Source organism: Capricornis sumatraensis, chromosome 3 (assembly GCF_032405125.1).
Source record: "Capricornis sumatraensis isolate serow.1 chromosome 3, serow.2, whole genome shotgun sequence".
Taxonomy (NCBI): domain Eukaryota; kingdom Metazoa; phylum Chordata; class Mammalia; order Artiodactyla; family Bovidae; genus Capricornis; species Capricornis sumatraensis.
Genome location: NC_091071.1, coordinates 174,060,499 through 174,079,527, shown reverse-complemented (window position 1 = coordinate 174,079,527; position 19,029 = coordinate 174,060,499). Strand labels below are relative to the sequence as shown.

Here is a 19,029-nt window from a genome sequence, read left to right as displayed (position 1 = left end):
CCTCTCGCCCCAGGGCGGCTGAGCACACTTACCATTTAGGGGACGGAAGTGTCCTGTCAGTGCTTCTGGCTGCTCCCCTGACGCTTGCTGTCGTGGACACGGTCATGCACTATACTGCAGTGGCAGCTGCCTCTTGACCTGGAGAGAATATAAATAGAAGGGTAGAGATAGGTAAAATGTGAATTGCACAAGACTGAGCTGAGCCTGTCTCCCTCCTCAGGGAAGAGGGGGCATCTGGCTCTGGAAACTTCCCCTTTCCTATCAGACGGCATGGTCCCAAGACTACACTGTCATTCCTGAAATTAACAGACCTATACAGTCCCCAATGGTCTAAACATTCATATGACAGCTTACATCCAGAAGGGATCTCAGAAATCTAGTTCAGTGCCCTCATTTTAAGGAAGGAAACTAAACATGGAAAGGATGAGTCACACAACTGCTTAGGGCTGAAGCTGGGATTCCACTAAAAATCAGACGTTCTGGAATATGGGCAAGGAAAAAAACCCAAACATCTGTGGAGTATCCACCACACCCTGGACAGTATGTTTTATGTTTTACACCAGACAATACCACAATAATGTCACCCCCTTATAGACAAAGAATCCAAATTCCAACAAGACAAGTGACTTGTCCAGCATCTTAGCTGTGAGTGACAGAGACTTTAAATCCAAGACTGTCCAATTACAAAAGTCATGTCACCATGCTGACTCTCACTGGGGTACCTTCTAGACTTGGTTTTCAAAACAGCCCTGAACCAGCCAATATCAATTAGAACAAAAACAGAGCCTCTTGAACTTTCCTGGTGGCTCAGTGGTTAAGAATCTGCCTGCCAATGCGGGGGACATGGGTTTGATCCCTGCTCTGGGAAGATCCCACATGCCTCGGGGCCAGTAAGCCCATATGCAGCAACTACTGAGCCTGCGCACTGAACCACTGATGCCCATGTGTCCTCGGGCCCATGCTCCACAAAGAGGAGCCACTGCAAGGAGAAGGCTGGGCACCAAAACTAGCGAGCAGCCCCTGCTCACAACCAGAGGAAGTCCGTGCAGCAGCCAAGACCCAGGGCAGCCAAATAGAAAAGAAAACAGAATTTAAAAAATAGAGCCTCCCCAGTTTTGTAACAAACCTTCTATAAGAGAGCTGAAAAGCCTCCTAACCCACTCAATCTTACCCCAGCTCTAGAGAAGAGTAGATGAAGGTGGAAGACCTGGGTTAAACATCTGTCTATCCCGGTCTTCAGGAAGAATGGGAAGATGGCTTCTAAGCTAGTGGCAAGCTTAGAGGCTTCCGTACCTGGTCCTGCACCCATGGCACCCCCTTCCATCACAGCTCCCATCCCTCCCTTGCATACCCCGCAGACCACCCTGTGACCTCCCTGCAAGGTTGCCTGGTCCCCTTTAATCCAATTTCCACATCTCTACTACCAACCCCATAACACATTCACATATACAGAATCTGCCTGTACCTCCATCCTCCTGGGGAGAAAGGCTAGAATAAAGATGGAGAAGTAATAAAATGATAGCTTTTCCCAAATGACCTTTAAAAAGATGGGGGCTTGAAGCCTCAAGCCAGTAAGACCTAAGAGAGAATTATTGATAAGCAACGAACACAGCTAGAAAAGAAGTAGAAAAAGGACCTGTACTAAGCACCTGAGGGATGGCTTGGGCGGGCAGGCTTCAAAAAAAGAAATCAGTCGAAGCAGATTAAGTGTGGTTGCTATTCCAACAGCAGCACTGGCCCACAGACCTTCTGTCCTGCCCCCTCCAGCCCCTTTTACACACATACACATCCCTTCCTTTGCATAGGCTAGAACCTTTCCTACATAAGAATTCTGAACTCCAAGAAACAGCCCCATCAATCTGGCCTGCCACGACCAAGGCCTCTGCAGCCCTGGCAGTGACAGCGGCGCCTCTACTGAAGCTGCTGCCCCCACCTCCAGGCAAACCTGCTGGAGGGCTGGTGAAGCCCAGGAGCCCGTCTCTTCCAAACAGGAAAGAGCACCCTGCCAAAAATCAAACAAACAGGAACTCCAGATGATCCTCATTCGTTTCCCACTGACACAGAGTCTCTCCTTACTTCTAAGGGCAAATGATTTCTTTCCTTTGCTCCTGAATGCCACTTACTTCTCGCATCCTCGGTGTACTGGTCCTCTGTCCCCAGAAACAAAAGGATAACTGTAAACATCCTTCAACTCTTCAGCGCTGCCTCTTCAGAGCCTTTCCGCCCTGACAGATCTCGCCACGCCACTTCCCTGAGGCATTTCTTCTGGTGCTAGTGGTGGTGGTTCTGCGTGCATGTGCTATTTGTCTAGGAAAAGAGATAAAAGGACCCTTACAGATCACGGGGAGTCCAACTGCCTCATCTTCCAGAGACGAAACAGAGTCCCAGCAACGGAGAAGAAACTGGCCCAAGGTAGCAAAGCTGGGTGAAGTGAACACATTGAGTCCACCTGAGATAATTAACAAGACACAGGAAGGAAATGCATCAGTCCATCCTCATTTGATTGCTGAATGTAAAAGTTCTCTTACTCTTTGGGCTCAGACCTAGGTTGCGGTGACATGACTAAAGGCAGCAAGGTCAGAATCGTGGGTAAGCACAGGACCCATTACAGTATTAATAACCCCATCAGGAGACCGGTGAAGCTGGCATCAGCCAGCGCGCCAAGCACACTTGCTCCTTCTGTGGCAAAACCAAGATGCAGAGCCGGTCTGTGGGCCACTCGCCCTGTGCTTCTGCATGAGAATGGAGCTGGCGCTGTGGTGCGCGGACCTACAGCACTCTTTCCGCTGTCACAGTAAAGCCAGCATCAGAAGACTGAAGGGGCTGAAGGACCAGGAGGAGCACCACCATTTGAAATGGTGCTAACCTAGAATACATGAGTTAATTCACGTAACAGCAAAACTCTCTTAAATGTGTATCACCTCTGTTCCCAAAACACTTTAATAATGGCTAAAAATGCTAGTGGGGAGTTCTGCCTCCAGTACACTCCTGTCATGGACAAACAACCAAACGCTCTGAATAAAATATAAAAAGAAATGACTATCTGAAGTGCATAATGGCTAGCAGCAGAATTTAGAGAGCTGAAAACTGGAAGAAAGGACTGGCAGGGTATGAATTCTCCGTTTTGGGAGCTTTGACTTGAGGGTTGTCCAGCTGAAGTTCCAATTAAAAATCAAACCCAAGGCTTTCTGCTCACTGGAACCAGAGGACAGGGAGACCAGGGCAGCCGCAGACTATAAGAAGACAGCCAGAGATGGAGAGCCCAGATTCTGCGTGATGCTCTGTCCAGCCTCCAGCTGACCCCTGAACCACAACTTCACGGGGCAGAATCCAAAGACCTCAGCCAAGGACAAAAGGACCGGACTGTGATGTGGCCTGCCACCTGCCACACGTGAGACAGAACGTGCAACTGAAGTCTGAGCAAGGCACCTGCCCGCTGAAATAGACACAGCAACGGAAACCAGCCTCTGCAACGTTACATTCACACGCATCCATGTCAAGGACACAGTCCCAAATTACACAAAGAACTAAAAGAAGTAAGCCCCTTTGCAAGAGGGAAACAACAACAACAAACCCATAGAGGGCAACACGAAGATGCCCCAGATGTTGGGATTATCAGACAAGGATATTAAAGCAGCTACTGTAACAGCTATTAAAAGCAGAGAAACTGACGGTGGTGGGGGAGGGGAGCCGGGGAGGGGGGTGGAAATTTTAGAACAGAAATGCAGGTTCTGAAATTTTAAAGTTCTCTGAATGAGTGGGCTAAAGAAGAGAATGGAGATTACACAGAAGACTCAATGGAACTTGTAGATCAACAGAATATTCAAACTGAAATAACTGGGTCATCCACAGTCTCTAGAAAATTCATCCTCAGGCCTTTCACTTAAGTATATGCAGTGATTACTTTCTGTTATCAGACAAGCAGGTATCAGAGAGAACCAGAATGACTGAGGATCACAGAGAAACCATTACCTGCAATTCTTTTGGACCCGGTTACCCCCATCTACTAATTAACCTCTTGTGGCCTTTCAAACATAAGCGAAGAAGAAAGTAGAAAGGTGAGAAATGAGAAGGCAGGGGGAAAAATGTAAACCTGAGACAACCATACTATTCAACCATACTATTCAAAGTCCTAAGATTCAAATCTAATGCTCCACTGTCTGTACTGAGAAGCCAGGAGATAGTCATGTTTTCCCCTATAACTGCTGAGGTGGCATTCTCAGGATTATTAGTGAAAAAAGTCAGGAGGGATTTTAACCTTCCTCTGCCCTGTGCGGTCTCTTCAACAAAAATCCAACCTAGGAAACAGGCTACTAGCAGGATGGGGTGGGACCAACCAGACGGTGGTCTGGAGCTGAAGAGAGCAACTTGGTGACAGCCAACCTCGTGCCACCAGCGGCCAGCGCCTCACGCGTAGGTCATCGTGTTGGAGTTCAGCTGCAAGACTTGTCCGTTTCCGTAAGCCCCGCCTTTCTACCTAGGCCACCTGCCCGCAGGCAAGAGAGTCCAGTACAAGTGCTCTGTCCTCAAGAGCTGTGATTAATTCTTAAATTGTGTTAATAACAGAGATTTCAACACTTATCTCTGATGGAGGATAATGTCTGCTCGAATTATCTCTGCTCAAATAATGTCTTTCCTTTTCTGCTCCTCCCAGGATAACTTATTACTCCTGAAAGTCTTAAGATGAGAAGATACTCTCTTATCCTCCATATGACAGATGAGCAAACAGACTGAGAGCCATGTGACCCTTTTAGGAAACCTTTTAGGAAACAGAGACAGGACTGGTATCTAGTAATCCCACCTCTGAGCTACAGGGTTTTTCTTCACTTCACTAAAGAAGCTTTGCCCAACAAAGGGTCAAAAACACAGACTGGAATTGAAAAGAAAGGGCTTAGGCTCTTAAGAACTTATTACTAACAAACAACTGGGCAGACTAGCTTGCGATTAGCATTTCTGTTTAAATGCAGGCCCTCGAGGATGCCACCTGGCTCTCTGCTTCCTTTCCTAACTATTAGGTTATAACTGAGACTAGGCCTCCTTGCAATTAGCCCATGTTTGTGGGGTTTAGCAACCGAACCACATGCCTGAAATTGTTGGTTACTCACCTGCTTTAACAAAGTTGGCTGCTTCAGAAGAACATGCTGGGTGCCTTTAACCTCTAGAAGCCTATCATTAGGGCATCAAGGAGCCATAAGGATTGTATCAAGTAACGGCAAATGGGCTTCCCTGGTGGCTTAGGGGTAAAGAGCCTGCCTGCCAATGCAGGAGATGCAGGTTTGATCCCTGGTCGGGAAGATCCCCTGGAGAAGGAAATGGCAACCCGCACCAGTATTTTCGCCTGAGAAACCCCGTGGACTGAAGGAGCCTGACGGACTACAGTCCATGGGGTCACAAAGAGTTGGACGTGACCGAGCACCTAAACAACAACAATGGTGGATGCACTTAAACAGCGAGTCGCAGAAATTACCCCAAGAAGACAGGGACCGAAGTGCTTCTGTAACCGAATCTTCACGGTCAACCTATCAGGAAAATACCATCACGCTGATTTTGTAAATGAGAGGAAATTAAAGGTTCAAAGTCATGGAGCTAATAAGTGGTAACTGATAAGTGGAGTCTCACCTAGCTACTTCTGTCTCAAAATTTGCTTTCTCCTCTCCATTATAACTCTCTAAGCAATCAGCTCTCAGATCTCACCCAAAGAAAAGTCAGTCCTGATCCACAGTCCAAACATCACAAACCTTCATGAGGTTGATGGGTAGTTTGTCCATTCATTCAAATATTGACTGACAACGCATTAGGCTCTGGGGCAGGCACTGGGAATCAAACAGTGAGCAGAAACAGATGGTCTTCAAGGCATTTACTGTTTAATACGATACTTTTCTAAGCACTGACTGCTCTTTGCAACCCCGTGGACTGCAGCTCGCCAGGCTCCTCTGTCCATGGGGTTCTTCAGACAAGAACACTGGAATGGGTTTCCATGCCCTCCTCCAGAGGATCTTCTCGACCCAGGGATCAAACTCGCGTCTCTTATGACTCCTGCCGTACCTACCCCTAGCGCCACCTGGGAAGCCCAGAAAGTTCCTCCTTTCCACACTGGGAGTCAAACCTGGGCCGCCTGGGTGAAAACCAGGAATCCTAACTGCTAGACCAGGTGGGAGAGGACTAAAGAATCATATAAAATACAAAATACATGAAATGCCATTAACAGAAAGTGACCCGCTGGCATAGGTCTATGAAAGCTCCAACCAGGGTGAGAACGTAGAAGCGGAAGCACAGTGAGCTAGCGGAACTAAAGTAAGTCTATGAAACCAAAGAAGGGAGAGGCATTAAACACAAGAGACGCGATGAGGCGGGAGACATTTGGAGAGAGGCATACCATGTAGGCCCCTGGAGCCCAGATTACGGGTTTGCGTCTTTATCCAAATAGTTAACTAAGTGTTAGAAAGAGATAACTTTTGAAATGTACACACATTTCAAGATCACTTTGCCTTCAGCATGAACAACAGATGAAGGAGGTAAAGACGGTGCCAAGAGATTAGAAAGGAGGCGGGTCCCGGGGTCCAGAAGCAGCAGGAACAGGGCGCATGGCATGATGCCCCCGCGCACACGCGATGGACCAGGCCCTGTTCGGGGCCATTATATGAACTGACTTAATCCTCACAGCAACTCTGTGAGACAGACACTACTATCGGTACTAAACAGATGTAACGTTAAGTAACTTAACGGGATCACATCCCTCCCGTTGTGCCCGCGCTTCCCTCCCATTGTGCCCGCGCTTCCCTCCCGGTTAGTGCTGTGCATTCCCCTCTTCATATTCAACCAGTAAAACTTCAGTCCTTGTTAAACCAAACTAACCGCCTCTGCAGGCCAACACCAAGGCATCTGAATTATAAACTAACATGTATCTCTAGAGAAAACATAACCGTATTGACTGATAAGATTTTAAATGGATCGCCACAAATTTCCAACAATTTTCTCTCAATGCTGTCAGCAATCCGGCTACATTTCCCTTAGTAGGTTCACTTTTCTACTCCCCAAAATGATTCACATCTTTTTTCCCTCCCAATAAACCTCCAGCCCCCAGCAGCTAATAACCCTGTCCCCAAGAGGCAACACCCAGTAGTATCCAGTTTACTGTGTTCTTTATCTGATATGCATATATCCTTGCTGAAATGGAACTTTTGTTAAATAACAAGTTGACATCAAGGTGGCTCCCCAGTCAAATCTGAAACAGTATCAAAACCAAGAAGCAACAGTCAGACCATCATTTCCCTAACTTCAAATCTAACCACACACCGGCATTCTGCTTCCCCTACTGCGATAATGAAGTCTCCACTGGTATATAAAGTACAACCTTTCATACCTACTATGGCTCTAGTTTCCTCTTAGCTTCATATACAGTTATCCCCACTCCCTCTTACATCATTGTTTGCTCTCTTTAAAGATTCACGTCCAGCAGCATACAAACATGCTCAAGAAATTAGCCACTTGAAGTTTGATCCACAAATTTGGCACTGGCTCACAAACTGTTACCAGTATGATATTGTTCAGTCGTTCAGTCATGTCCACCTCTTTGCGACCCCATGGACTGCAGCACACCAAGCATCACCATCTCCAGAACTTGCTCAAACTCATGTCCACTGAGTCAGTGATGCCATCCAATCATCCTGTGCTCTGTCGTCCCCTTCTCCTCCTGCCTCCAGTCTTTCCCAGCATCAGGGTCTTTCCCAATGAGTCAGCTCTTCGTATCAGGTGGCCAAAGTACTGGAGTTTCAGCTTCAACATCAGTCCCTCTAATAAATATTCAGGATTGATTTCCTTTAGGATTGACAACTTTGACCTCCTTGCAGTCCAAGGGACGGACTCTCCAATACCACAGTTGAAAAACACTGATTCTTTGGCACTCAGCCTTCTTTATGGTCCAACTCTCACATCCATACATGACTACTGGAATTACCATTTGACTATTTCTGTACCACTATAGGTACAGCAATTGAGAGGAAGTATGTAGACATTTGTGCAGCAATGTGACACTGCTGTGACATCCAAGCACATCATCAGTGGACTTCTCAAATGGTAGACCAGTAAGGGTACTGGTGAACTCAAACAGTGAGTCATGCATGAAGTGAGTCCGCCCGCAATGCAGGAGACCTGGGTTTGATCCCTGGGTTGGGAAGATCCCCTGAAGAAGGAAATAGCAACCCACTCCCAGTATTCTTGCCTGGAGAATCCCCTGGACAGAGGAGCCTGGCGGGCTACAGTCCATGGGGTCGCAAAGAGTCAGACATGATCAAGCGACTAGCACTTTTACTTCACACTTTCAGATCCAAGGCCACATTTGAGAAGCAAGATTCTAGGATTTCTCATCTTAAAAAACAAGACCGAAAAAGAATAAACTCTCTCGAGCTCACTTCCTCCGCCACTCCAGCTCCAATGTCTCTTCTCTTGAAAAGCTGTCTACACTCTCTGTTCCTCCTCTCCTCTCAGTTCACTCCAACCAGTCCTCTACCCTCAGCACCCCAGAACTGTCCATAAGGGTCAAAGGCCTCAATGTTGCCAAATTCTAGACCATCTCTTTGACCTCTAAATAGCATTAACACAAATGACCACTCTTTCTCCATCAAAAAACACTTTCTTCCTTAATTCCAGGATATCATACTTTCCTGAGCTTCTTCTTATTCCACTTGCTCCGTTATTCATTTTTGTTGGCTCCTCCTCTACTCGACAAGGGCCAGTCCTGAGCTGCTTTATCTGGAACCTCGTTTCTTTGGGTAACCTCATCCAGTCCCAGCACTTCTGAAGCACAATGGCTACAGAAGCTTTCCTCAGCAGTGACCACCTCTCCCCAAACTCCAGTAGCATATCCAACAAGCTACCTGACATCCCTACCCAGACATCTAATCAAAGCCATGCAGTCTCATATATTTTTTAAATTTACTGAAAACTTTTATATTTGGAATTACCCAGCTGAACTCAGGGTGAACTCAGCTGACTAGGGTGCTTTTGGCAACAGCCAAAGGCACCCTAGTCAGAAGCCAATCAAATGCCCTCCCCCCGTCGCCTGATCAGGGTGTTGACCTTAGTCTCATCAGTGTCCTAGAGCTTCTCACAGCCTGTTTAGTTTGGTGCTTGCTGGTCCCGACATCCTCAGTGAACACCAGGGTGCTGCTGTCTTCTATTTTCTTCATGGCTGATTTGGCGGGGGGGGGGGGGGGGGGGGGGGGGGGGGGGAGGGGCGGTGGGTGGGATTTGATGATGGCGTAGTGAGTGGTCAAGTTTGTTTCTCCAAGGGCCGGCTCTTCCAAGGATATTTGGGCTGCCTCCATAGCTGCAGTGTATTGGGCCACCGGAAGGTGGGCAACGTCTGGACCTTCTATTTTTTGTGGTTGTGGACGCCTTTCAACACTGTTTTCTTGGCCTTAAAAGCCTTTGCTTTGGCTTTGGAAGGGGCAGGGGCTTCCTTCTTCACCTTCGGTGCCACTTTTGTGAAAAAGCTTCTTATACTCTTGTTGGTCTTCACTGTCTACTCTTCTCTCCGCAACGCCATTCCTCTTTCCCCATCTCAGTTCACAGCCACACCATCCACCCAACTGTCCAGGCCAAACACCTGGAATCATCCTGGATTCTTCTTTCCCTCACATGCCGCATGCAAATCCACCAGCAAGTCCCATCAACTCTACTTTCTGGTTTTCTGGCCTCTGTCCCTCTGCCCTCTACACTCCAAATAAGCACTCTGGTCCAAACACCTAGACTCTCACCCTACCAACTACAATAGCCTTTCCTTAAGTCTCCCTGCTACCAGCTGTCCTCATTCACCACATAATGGTGAATTAAATTTCTAAAAATTTAATCAGATCAAGACTAATCGCTAATGGCTTTCCCTTTCACTTAGTATAATCCAAAGTCCTCATCACGGCCTACAAGACCCTACATGGTCTGGCCCCCACCTCTCGGACCTCATCTCCCATCAGGTTCCCTCCTCACTTCCTGCTCCTTGCACACACATTGTTCATTCTCGTCTTAGGGTCCCTGCACCGTTCCCTTTTCCCTTTGTACAGCTGGCTCCTTTTGGTCACTAAAGAATCAGCTTAAATTTCACCACCTCTGTGAAGACTTGACCAGCCGATTTAAAGCAGCTCTCACCCTCTAACCTATCACCCTAGTTTATGCTCAGCTTAACACTCCACCCTATCTGACACTTCGTCTATTTGTTTATTGCTTGTCTCTTCCTCCCCACCCCTACCATCACCTTCGGTTAGCCCTTCACGGTATCCCCGAGGTCTGACAATAAAGAGATGAATCTTCAGCACAGGGAAGTGATCTAGGCTGGAGACATGCATTTATGAGTCATGTGTAAGAGGTGTGGCTACTAAAGTCAATGGGGCGGATGATATCACCGAGGGAGAGAGTCCACTACAAGGAGAGAGGGGGGCCTGGGAGAGCAGAGCACTTAACAGCTGAAGACTGGAGGATGCGCCTGCAAAAACAACGAGGAAGAATAGGAGCCAAGAGAAGAGAGGGCTTGTTTCCGGAAAAACTGGGTGGTCAACAGTGTCATCTTCACCGAGAAAATTAAAGACGGAAAGTGTCTGTTGAATTCAGCTTCATGGAGAACACTAGTGACCTGAGTAAGAGGCGTTGCACTGAAACACTAAGAGCAGAAGCCAGACGGGAGCAGGCTGAGTGCTCGGAGTGAGGCAGTGGGTATGGACAGCTTTTTTCTTGAAAAGTTTGGCTATTTGGAAGCAAAGGTGATGGATTAAAGAGAATGTGGGGTTGCGGAAGAAGAGTTGTTCTGTTTCTGTTTAAAGAGTTGCTTTGTTTCTTGGGTCACTCATCCAAGCAGCACTGCGGCATTCACACGCTGCAAGCCACCCAGAAGTTTCACGCGCTCGCACCCAGCTCAGGACACCGCCTGTCTCGGACTGGTTCTGAAATGCCTAGAGTCTCGAGAAGTTTTTGTTTACATGTACATCTCATCTCCCTCGCCACAGTGGAAGATAAAAACGCCCTTCTATATTCTTTCACTAAGTGTTGTCAGGAACAGAATACTGGGCTTTCTTACCAAAAGGCCTGCGTTTTAAAGGCTTTCTGCTGCCATTTTAACTTCAAGGCACAACAGGGGAGGGGGGGGCATTATTTCTACCCCACCAAGAAGGCTCTTGCCATTTTATAGCCCCGAGAGCACTTCCCTTTGTCTTTCTTCCACACTCCCTCTCCACCCTGCCTGCTCCCCGGGCAACACACTATAATGGAAAGAGCACACATAGTCTTAGGAGTTGGGAATCTGGGTTCCCACTATAATTCAGTCTCCTATCAGGTCAGGGGCTAAATCTCACGATCTCAGTTGTTTCCAAGTGGATACAGAAATGATAATATCCAAACTTCATGGGAGTGTTTGTTGTAAGAGTTATATAAGTGCCTAAGCACACAGGCCTAGCATCAAATACATGCTACAAATGTTAATTCAATTTTCTTCTCATTACCATTCTGATTAAACCTTACATCCCCTGACCAAGTTCATTTAGTCTCTCTTTTCCTCTATGTACACCAGGAAAAAGGGAAGAAACTTGAGAAATTTACTTGCCCAGTTCCAACCTAAAGAGTTTTAAAGCAGTGCTAAAAAAAGGCGGATGGGTGGGGCCGGAGGCGTAACCAAGCAACATCTCAAAGGGCAGGGAGGACTCCTGAGTGAGAAGAAACAGGTCAGGCTCCCTGCCAGGGTCTCCCATGCCCCCCTCCAAGCTCCTTCCTGCAGTTGAGGCTGCGTCTCTGTATCATGCTCTTTTAGTAAGTCATGCCTGCCAGCAAGTGTCAAGCCAATGTCTTCAGTATTAAAAACAAACAAAACACTCATACAGACATACTGGGATGCACAGAGGGATCCTAGGTCCTAGCCTTTCTCTAATTTATTAGTTCTGGACCCTTGAAGAGAATTATTCTAATTCTCTTACTCAGAAAAACTTTACTCACAGTTTCCTCATCTGTTAAGACAGAAATAACCATCTGCCATGACTACAAGAGTGACAGTATCAAATGAAGCAATGCATGTGAAAGCACTCTGCACACTGTAACGTGGTTATTGTTATATGATAGGTCCACAAAGCAGTTACAGAGTTTACCCCAGTTTAGGTGTAAGTTTGACTGAAAACGTCCCTAGTTCTGGTGTACTCTGTTCTATGACCCAAGGCTACCTATCTCCAACCCACATCCCTCTGTCCCTGGCACCTGAAAAATCTATATTCTTTCTAATTCCACATGATTCCCTTATCTTAGCAAGGTTTCTTGAACTTCTCTGACTAAATTGCTCCATGTCCCCAAAAAAGTAAGACATCAGACTTGATCTTAAAGGGCCCTTTGGGCTTGGATATTCTAAGCCTCTCCATCCTACCTTTCAAAGCACTTCCTCTCTCTACTTGAGTAATTCCCAGTCTACCCTGCATTGAAGCTTTATCTCATATCATCTCCTAAGGAGAGAGCAGAAGGTTGTCTTACTGAGTTTAACATTCCCCACAGCACTTAACATAGAGGTCTGTACACAGAAAGCACTCAAAAAGTACTGGCTGAATTGACTCAATGCTGATTTCTCATTTTTTGCACTTACTGTCGATTCCACACAATACGTATATACTATCTTATCCTTTCATATTCCTTTTGTAGCTCCCTAAGCCTGGTAGAATGTGAAACACAGTATTTTCTTAAGAATTGGTGATTAGTTCATTTCTTAAGATTTTTTTATATTGATCAACCTCTGAGCCAATCAACCTATCCTACTTGTGATTTTTAACAACTGCCAATGGTTACTGACATAAATAAACATGACATTTATCAGACTATCATAGAAGGAAATTATATACCAGAGTTATTACATGGATAGAAGCAAGTGGAATGCAGGGCTTAGAGGCACTTTTTCTCCTCAGTGGCATCAATAACATGGTCAAAAGGCAGAGGCAGCAGGCCTGGACTCTAAGCTCATCTCTAGAAGGGAAGCGATCTTCCTAATCGGCTCCCAGTGGTCTCCACCTCCTGCTCTCCATGTTCCATGGGGGCTCCTCCCCTTGAGTGTGGGCTGGACCGAATGACTTGCTTCTAGTAACAGAAAATGGCAAGAGTTATGAGAGTCATTTCTGAGATCAGGCACAAAGGACTGAACTCTTTCTTGCTGCCTGTCTCTCGCTCCTTCTCGCTCTTCGCTCACTCTCTCTCCACCTCTTGTCTTGATGAAGCTAGCTGCTACCCTGGAGAGGCCCATGTGGAAAGGAACTGAATGTCTGCCTGCAATATAAGAGACCCAGATTTGATTCTTGGGTCAGGAAGATCACCTGGAGAAGGAAACAGCAACCCATTCCAGTATTCTTGCTTGGAGAATCCCTTGGACAGAGGAGCCTGGTGGGCTATGGTTCATAGGCTCACGAAGAGTCAGACACGATTGAAGCGACTCAGAATGCTCACAACCACCCACCAACCAACAAAGAACTGAGGTCCTCAGTCCCACACCCCAGAAGAATTGAATCCTGCCAATGACCACTGAGAGAACTTTGAAGCTGGCACATGATGAGGTGACTGCAGCCCGGTATGAGATCCTGAAGCAGGGGACCCAGCTAAGCCCTGCCCAGGCTCCTAACCCACAGAAGTTGTGATATAATAAATGCATATTGTTTTATGCTGTTAAATTGTGTTATGTGGCAACATATAACAGAGACACTCTGGTATTAAAAAACAAAACAAAACAAAACAGGGTGGGTGGATGGAGAGAAGCTATGGATTAAAAGATTCTTAAATGGCATATCAATCACAAAGTATGGACCACATTAAAATTGTAAAAAAACAGAATCATTACACTGAGGAAGCAATTAGAAGTTGAATGACTAGATATCTGATGATATTAAAGAATTCTTATTAACTTTTTGATATGAAATTAAAATTGTGGGTTTGCTTGGTGGTTTTTTTGTTTGTTTTTGTGATTGCACCGTGCAGTTTGGGGCGGGGAGCAGGGTGCGGGGTGGTGGGGGTTGTCTCAGTTCCCGGACCAGGGACTGAAATTAGGCCCTTGTCAATGAGAGTATGGCGTCCTAACCACTGGACCGCCAGGGAATTCCCAGGTTACTTTTTTTTTTACGTTAACTTTTATTTAAAGATACACACCGAAATGCTTACAGATGAAATTATATGATGTCTGGAATTTGCTTCAAAATAATACAGGATGGGGTTTCAAAATAATACAGGATGGGGTCAAGTGGATGAGGGTATAAATTATAAAAATGAAACAAGATGGCCATAAGTTTATAACTCTTCAGCTGTGTGGGTACATGGGAATTTGTTATGAAGTTTCCTTTTGTTTAAGTTTCAAACTCTCTGTAACAAAAAGCCTAAGAAAGAGGGAGGGATGGGTAAAATCCAAGACCCAAGGGTCCTCCTAGTTCCAATAATCTGAGCCCACAGCACCTCACACGCTATGCTCTAACCTTCCCCAGGTTTCGTGAACTCGATTTAACATTTCAGTCCATGCCAGTGACCTACATTATCATTTTCCCACAAAAACTCCACTGAGCACCTACAGCTGATGAGTTAGTTAAAATAAGATAATTTAAACAATGCAGCCCTGGTGGGTGGAGGGATGTGATGGCTAATTGCTAGAAGATCCTTGAGACACAACTGTTCAAACTGTGGTGCTGGAGAAGCCTCTTGGCCCCTTGGACTGCAAGGAGATCAAACCACTCAATACTAAAAGAAATCAACCCTGAATATTCACGAGAAGGACAGATGCTGGAGCTGATGCTCCAATAATTTGGCCACCTGAGAGAAAGACCTGACTCATCAGAAAAGACTCTGATGCTATGAAAGACCAAGGGCTGGAGGAGAAGGGAGCAAGAGAGGATGAGATGGTTGGATGGCATCCCTGACTCAAAGAACGGACAGGGAAGCCTGGTGTGCTGCAAGTCCATGGGGTCACAGAGAGCCAGACACAACTTAGCGACCGAACCACCTGGCCAAAACTAGGAGGAACCGCCCTAGGGCTCCCTCATGTAGGAAACCATTACCTGCTGTGCTTTATTTTGGCCACCCTTAGGGAACACCAGTCTCTGGCCAGTATAAGTATTTTAACATTTGCTCCCTATGCTGTGTGCAAATTTAATTTTTTAACCCCTTACAGTTTTCTTTCATTACACCTCAAGTATCTCAACTGGTATGACCTATTTTCTAATCTTCAATTTTGTTCAGCTAATTAAAAAAGAAAATCTCAGGTCGACAGTTCCCCACGAAGAAAACTTCAACAAGGAAGAGATCATATCTGCTTTTTCGTGTCAATCTCTTTGATTTTTAGGTTGGAGAATCAATCTTTGGAGTTCATATTGACGCTAGTAAAGTAATGCTCAAAATTCTCCAAGCCAGGCTCAGCAATACGTAAAGCATGAACTCCCCGATGTTCAAGCGGGTTTTAGAAAAGGCAGAGGAACCAGAGATCAAACTGCCAACATCTGCTGGATCATTGAAAAACAAGAGAGTTCCAGAAAAACATCTATTTCTGCTTTATTGACTATGCCAAAGCCTTTGACAAACTGTGGAAAATTCTGAAGGAGATGGGAATACCAGACCACGTGACCTGCCTCTTGAGAAACCTGTATGCAGGTCAGGAAGCAACAGTTAGAACTGGACATGGAACAACAGACTGGTTCCAAATAGGAAAAGGAGTACATCAAGGCTGTATATTGTCACCCTGCTTATTTAACTTCTATGCAGAGTACATCATGAGAAACGCTGGGCTGGAAGAAGCACAAGCTGGAATCAAGATTGCCAGGAGAAATATCAATAACCTCAGATATGCAGATGACACCACCCTTATGGCAGAAAGTGAAGAACTAAAGAGTCTCTTGATGAAAGTGAAAGGGGAGAGTGATAAAGTTGGCTTAAAGCTCAACATTCAGAAAACTAAGATCATGGCATCTGGTCCCATCACTTCATGGCAAATAGATGGGGAAACAGTTGAAACAGTGGCTGACTTTATTTCTTTGGGCTCCAAAATCACTGCAGATGGTGACTGCAGCCATGAAATTAAAAGACTCTTACTCCCTGGAAGGAAAGTTATGACCAACCTAGACAGCATATTCAAAAGCAGAGACATTACTTTGCCAACAAAGGTCCATCTAGCCAAAGCTATGGGTTTTCCAGTGGTCATGTATGGATGTGAAAGGTGGACTGTGAAGAAAGCTGAGCAAGGAAGAATTGATGCTTTTGAACTGTGGTGTTGGAGAAGACTCTTGAAAGTCCCTTGGACTGCAAGGAGATCCAACCAGTCCATCCTAAAGGAAATCAGTCCTGAATATTCATTGGAAGGACTGATGCTAAAGCTTGAAACTCCACTGGCCACCTGATGCGAAAAGCTGACTCACTTGAAAAGACTCTGATGCTGGGAAAGACTGGGGGCAGGAGGAGAAGGGGACGACAGAGGATGAGATAGTTGGATGGCATCACCAACACAATGGACATGGGTTTGGGTGGGCTCAAGGAGTTGGTGATGGGCAGGGAGGCCTGGCGTGCTGCGGTTCATGGGGTCGCAAAGAATCAATGATGACAGAAGTCAGACTACGTGACTATTTGAAAGTGTGTTAGTCACTCAGTCATGTCCTACGTTTTGCAACCCCATGGACTGTAGCCCACCAAGCTTCTCTGTCCATGGCATTCTCCAGGCAAGAATACTGAGATGAGTAGCCATTTCCTTCTCAAGGGAATCTTCCTGACCCAAGGATCAAACCCAGGTCTCCTGCGTTGCAGATTCTTTACCATCTGAGCCACCAGGGAAGTCCAAGTGATTACTTAGGCAGCCAGTAATTGATAAGAACAAGCATGGGGGAGCCTTCTGGAGTTTTGAAATGTTATGTATTTTGATCCAGTGCATATCTTGATGTGAGTAGTCCTCACATGACTGCTTACACATATAAAAATCATTGAGTATTTTTGCGTACTTCAGCATAGATATATTCAATAACAAATATTGGAGTAAAAATCAGAATCTTAGGTATCGTATTTTTATAAAAGCTCTAGAAGCAATCCTAATGTGCAACCAATGCTAAGAAACATTCGTCTACCTCCACAGTTCAGTTCAGTCACTCAGCCGTGTCCAGCTCTTTGCGACTCCATGGACTGCAGCACGCCAGGCCTCCCTGTCCATCCCCAACTACATGATCTGCCTCAACAGGCTCAAACTGAAGACTCCCAGGTCTTCCTAATTCTACTTCAATAGTAACTGTGAGACAAGGCAATTAAAAAATACAACTGAAGCTTGGCAAGATGGTGGTACAGGGAGTGGGCGAGGGGTACTTTTTGAAATTTAAAAGTAAGAATTCAGAACAAGGGAGGAAAAACCAAAGTCAGTGCTGACAGAGCTAAAAAAAAAAGGAATACAGCTGAAAGAGACAGTGGGCATGACAACTCAGATTCTAGTTCCAGCTTCACTTCTGACTAGCTATGGCCGTGGCCTTCCACAAACTGCTTCCTTTCTCTAGGCTCCGTTGCTGCTGCTGCCGCTGAGTCACTTCAGTCGTGTCCAACTCTGTGCGACCCCATAGACAGCAGCCCACCAGGCTCCTCCGTCCCTGGGATTCTCCAGACAAGAACACTGGAGTGGGTTGCCATTTCCTTCTCCAATGCATGAAAGTGAAAAGTGAAAGTGAAGTCACTCAGTCGTGTCTGACTCTTCAAGACCCCACAGACAGCAGCCTACCAGGCTCCTCCATCCATGGGAGTTTCCAGGCAAGAGTACTGGAGTGGGTTGCCACTGCCTTCTCCGAGGCCCCGCTAAGATCTCTTAAATTTTTAAACAGTTTAGAGAGGAAGGCGAGAGGGATCAAGTAAGAACAAGCCTTTTTGAAGGACCCTAGGTTTATCTCTAGCATAGCACTTATCATTCTGTACTGTAATTACCTACTGGTGGGTTTATCTCCTCCCACCAAACCTAGAGCTCTTGAAAGGCCAGGATTATATATTTTGTTTCTGAATCAAAGCATATGCATAGAATCTGGCACACAATAATAATTCATTAAATGTTCAATAGTTAAATAGCTGCAAATTATGAGTGCCTATACTTTTGTTCTTGTAAGTATACATGTACTTATATCGCTCAGAATCGCAGTCGTGTCTGACTCTTTGCAACCCCATGGACTCTGTAGCCCACCAGGCTCCTCTGTCCATGGGATTCTCTGAGGAAGAATAATGGAGTGGGTGGCCATTTCCTCCTCCAGAGAATCTTCCCAACCCAGGGATCAAACCCACACCTCTTTTGTCTCCTGCATTGGCAGGCACAATCTTTACCAATAACCGGCACCCGGCAAGCCCCGAAAGTTCTTCCTTCCCACACCGGGAGTCAAACCCGGGCCACCTGGATGAAAACCAGGAATCGTAACCGCTAGACTTAGAATGATTCATCTCCCGCATACAGACCCCTTTCAAAAAACACTGAATAATATTATTTTCCTTATTGATACCAACTAAAGAAAATCCAGATTCTAAAATAACCCGGAATCATCAGAAAGGCTCCCTAGCAACGTCCTACCAGAAGGCCTCAAAAGTCCAGGACTCCTCCTCCCCAAATAATATACCTAATAATTTCTAATACTTATACCTTATTTCATAGTTAAAAGTACTTTCACTTCCATAATCTCAATTAGTCCTCATAACAAGTCTATAAGGAGGTATTATCAAATCCATTTACTATAATGAGGAAACTGAGGCTCTTATCTTAAACAATTCTCTAACCCAAGGTAAACTGAAATCAACGGAAGGAGAGCTTTCTTATGTGGCCTCTTTCTTCAGTGCCCGGAAGGAGGAGAAACAGGAGCATCAGCACTCTGCTCCCCGGGCCTCTTCAAGCGAGCGCGGAATCAGTCCCCTAGCTGCTGTTGCTTTACGGAGCTGCCGCTGCTGCTAAGTCACTTCAGTCGTGTCCGACTCTGTGCGACCCCACAGACGGCAGCCCACTAGGCTCCTCTGTCCCTGGGATTCTCCAGGAAAGAACACTGGAGTGGGTTGCCA

The 19,029-nt window shown here is 46.0% G+C and overlaps 1 protein-coding gene and 1 pseudogene across 1 annotated transcript in view; one reads left to right on the top strand and one right to left on the bottom strand.

The window, feature by feature from the left end:
* LUZP1 (leucine zipper protein 1) overlaps positions 1–19,029 on the bottom strand; it is a 95,258-nt gene that overhangs the window by 30,840 nt on the left and 45,389 nt on the right. The window contains exons 2-3 of the mRNA XM_068969382.1: positions 2,124–2,307; positions 33–138 (exon numbers count right to left, since the gene is read on the bottom strand). The gene's annotated coding sequence lies outside the window, so the exon portion shown is untranslated. The remainder of the gene's footprint in view (positions 1–32; positions 139–2,123; positions 2,308–19,029) is intronic.
* LOC138076380 (large ribosomal subunit protein eL43-like) lies at positions 2,559–2,865 on the top strand (annotated as a pseudogene).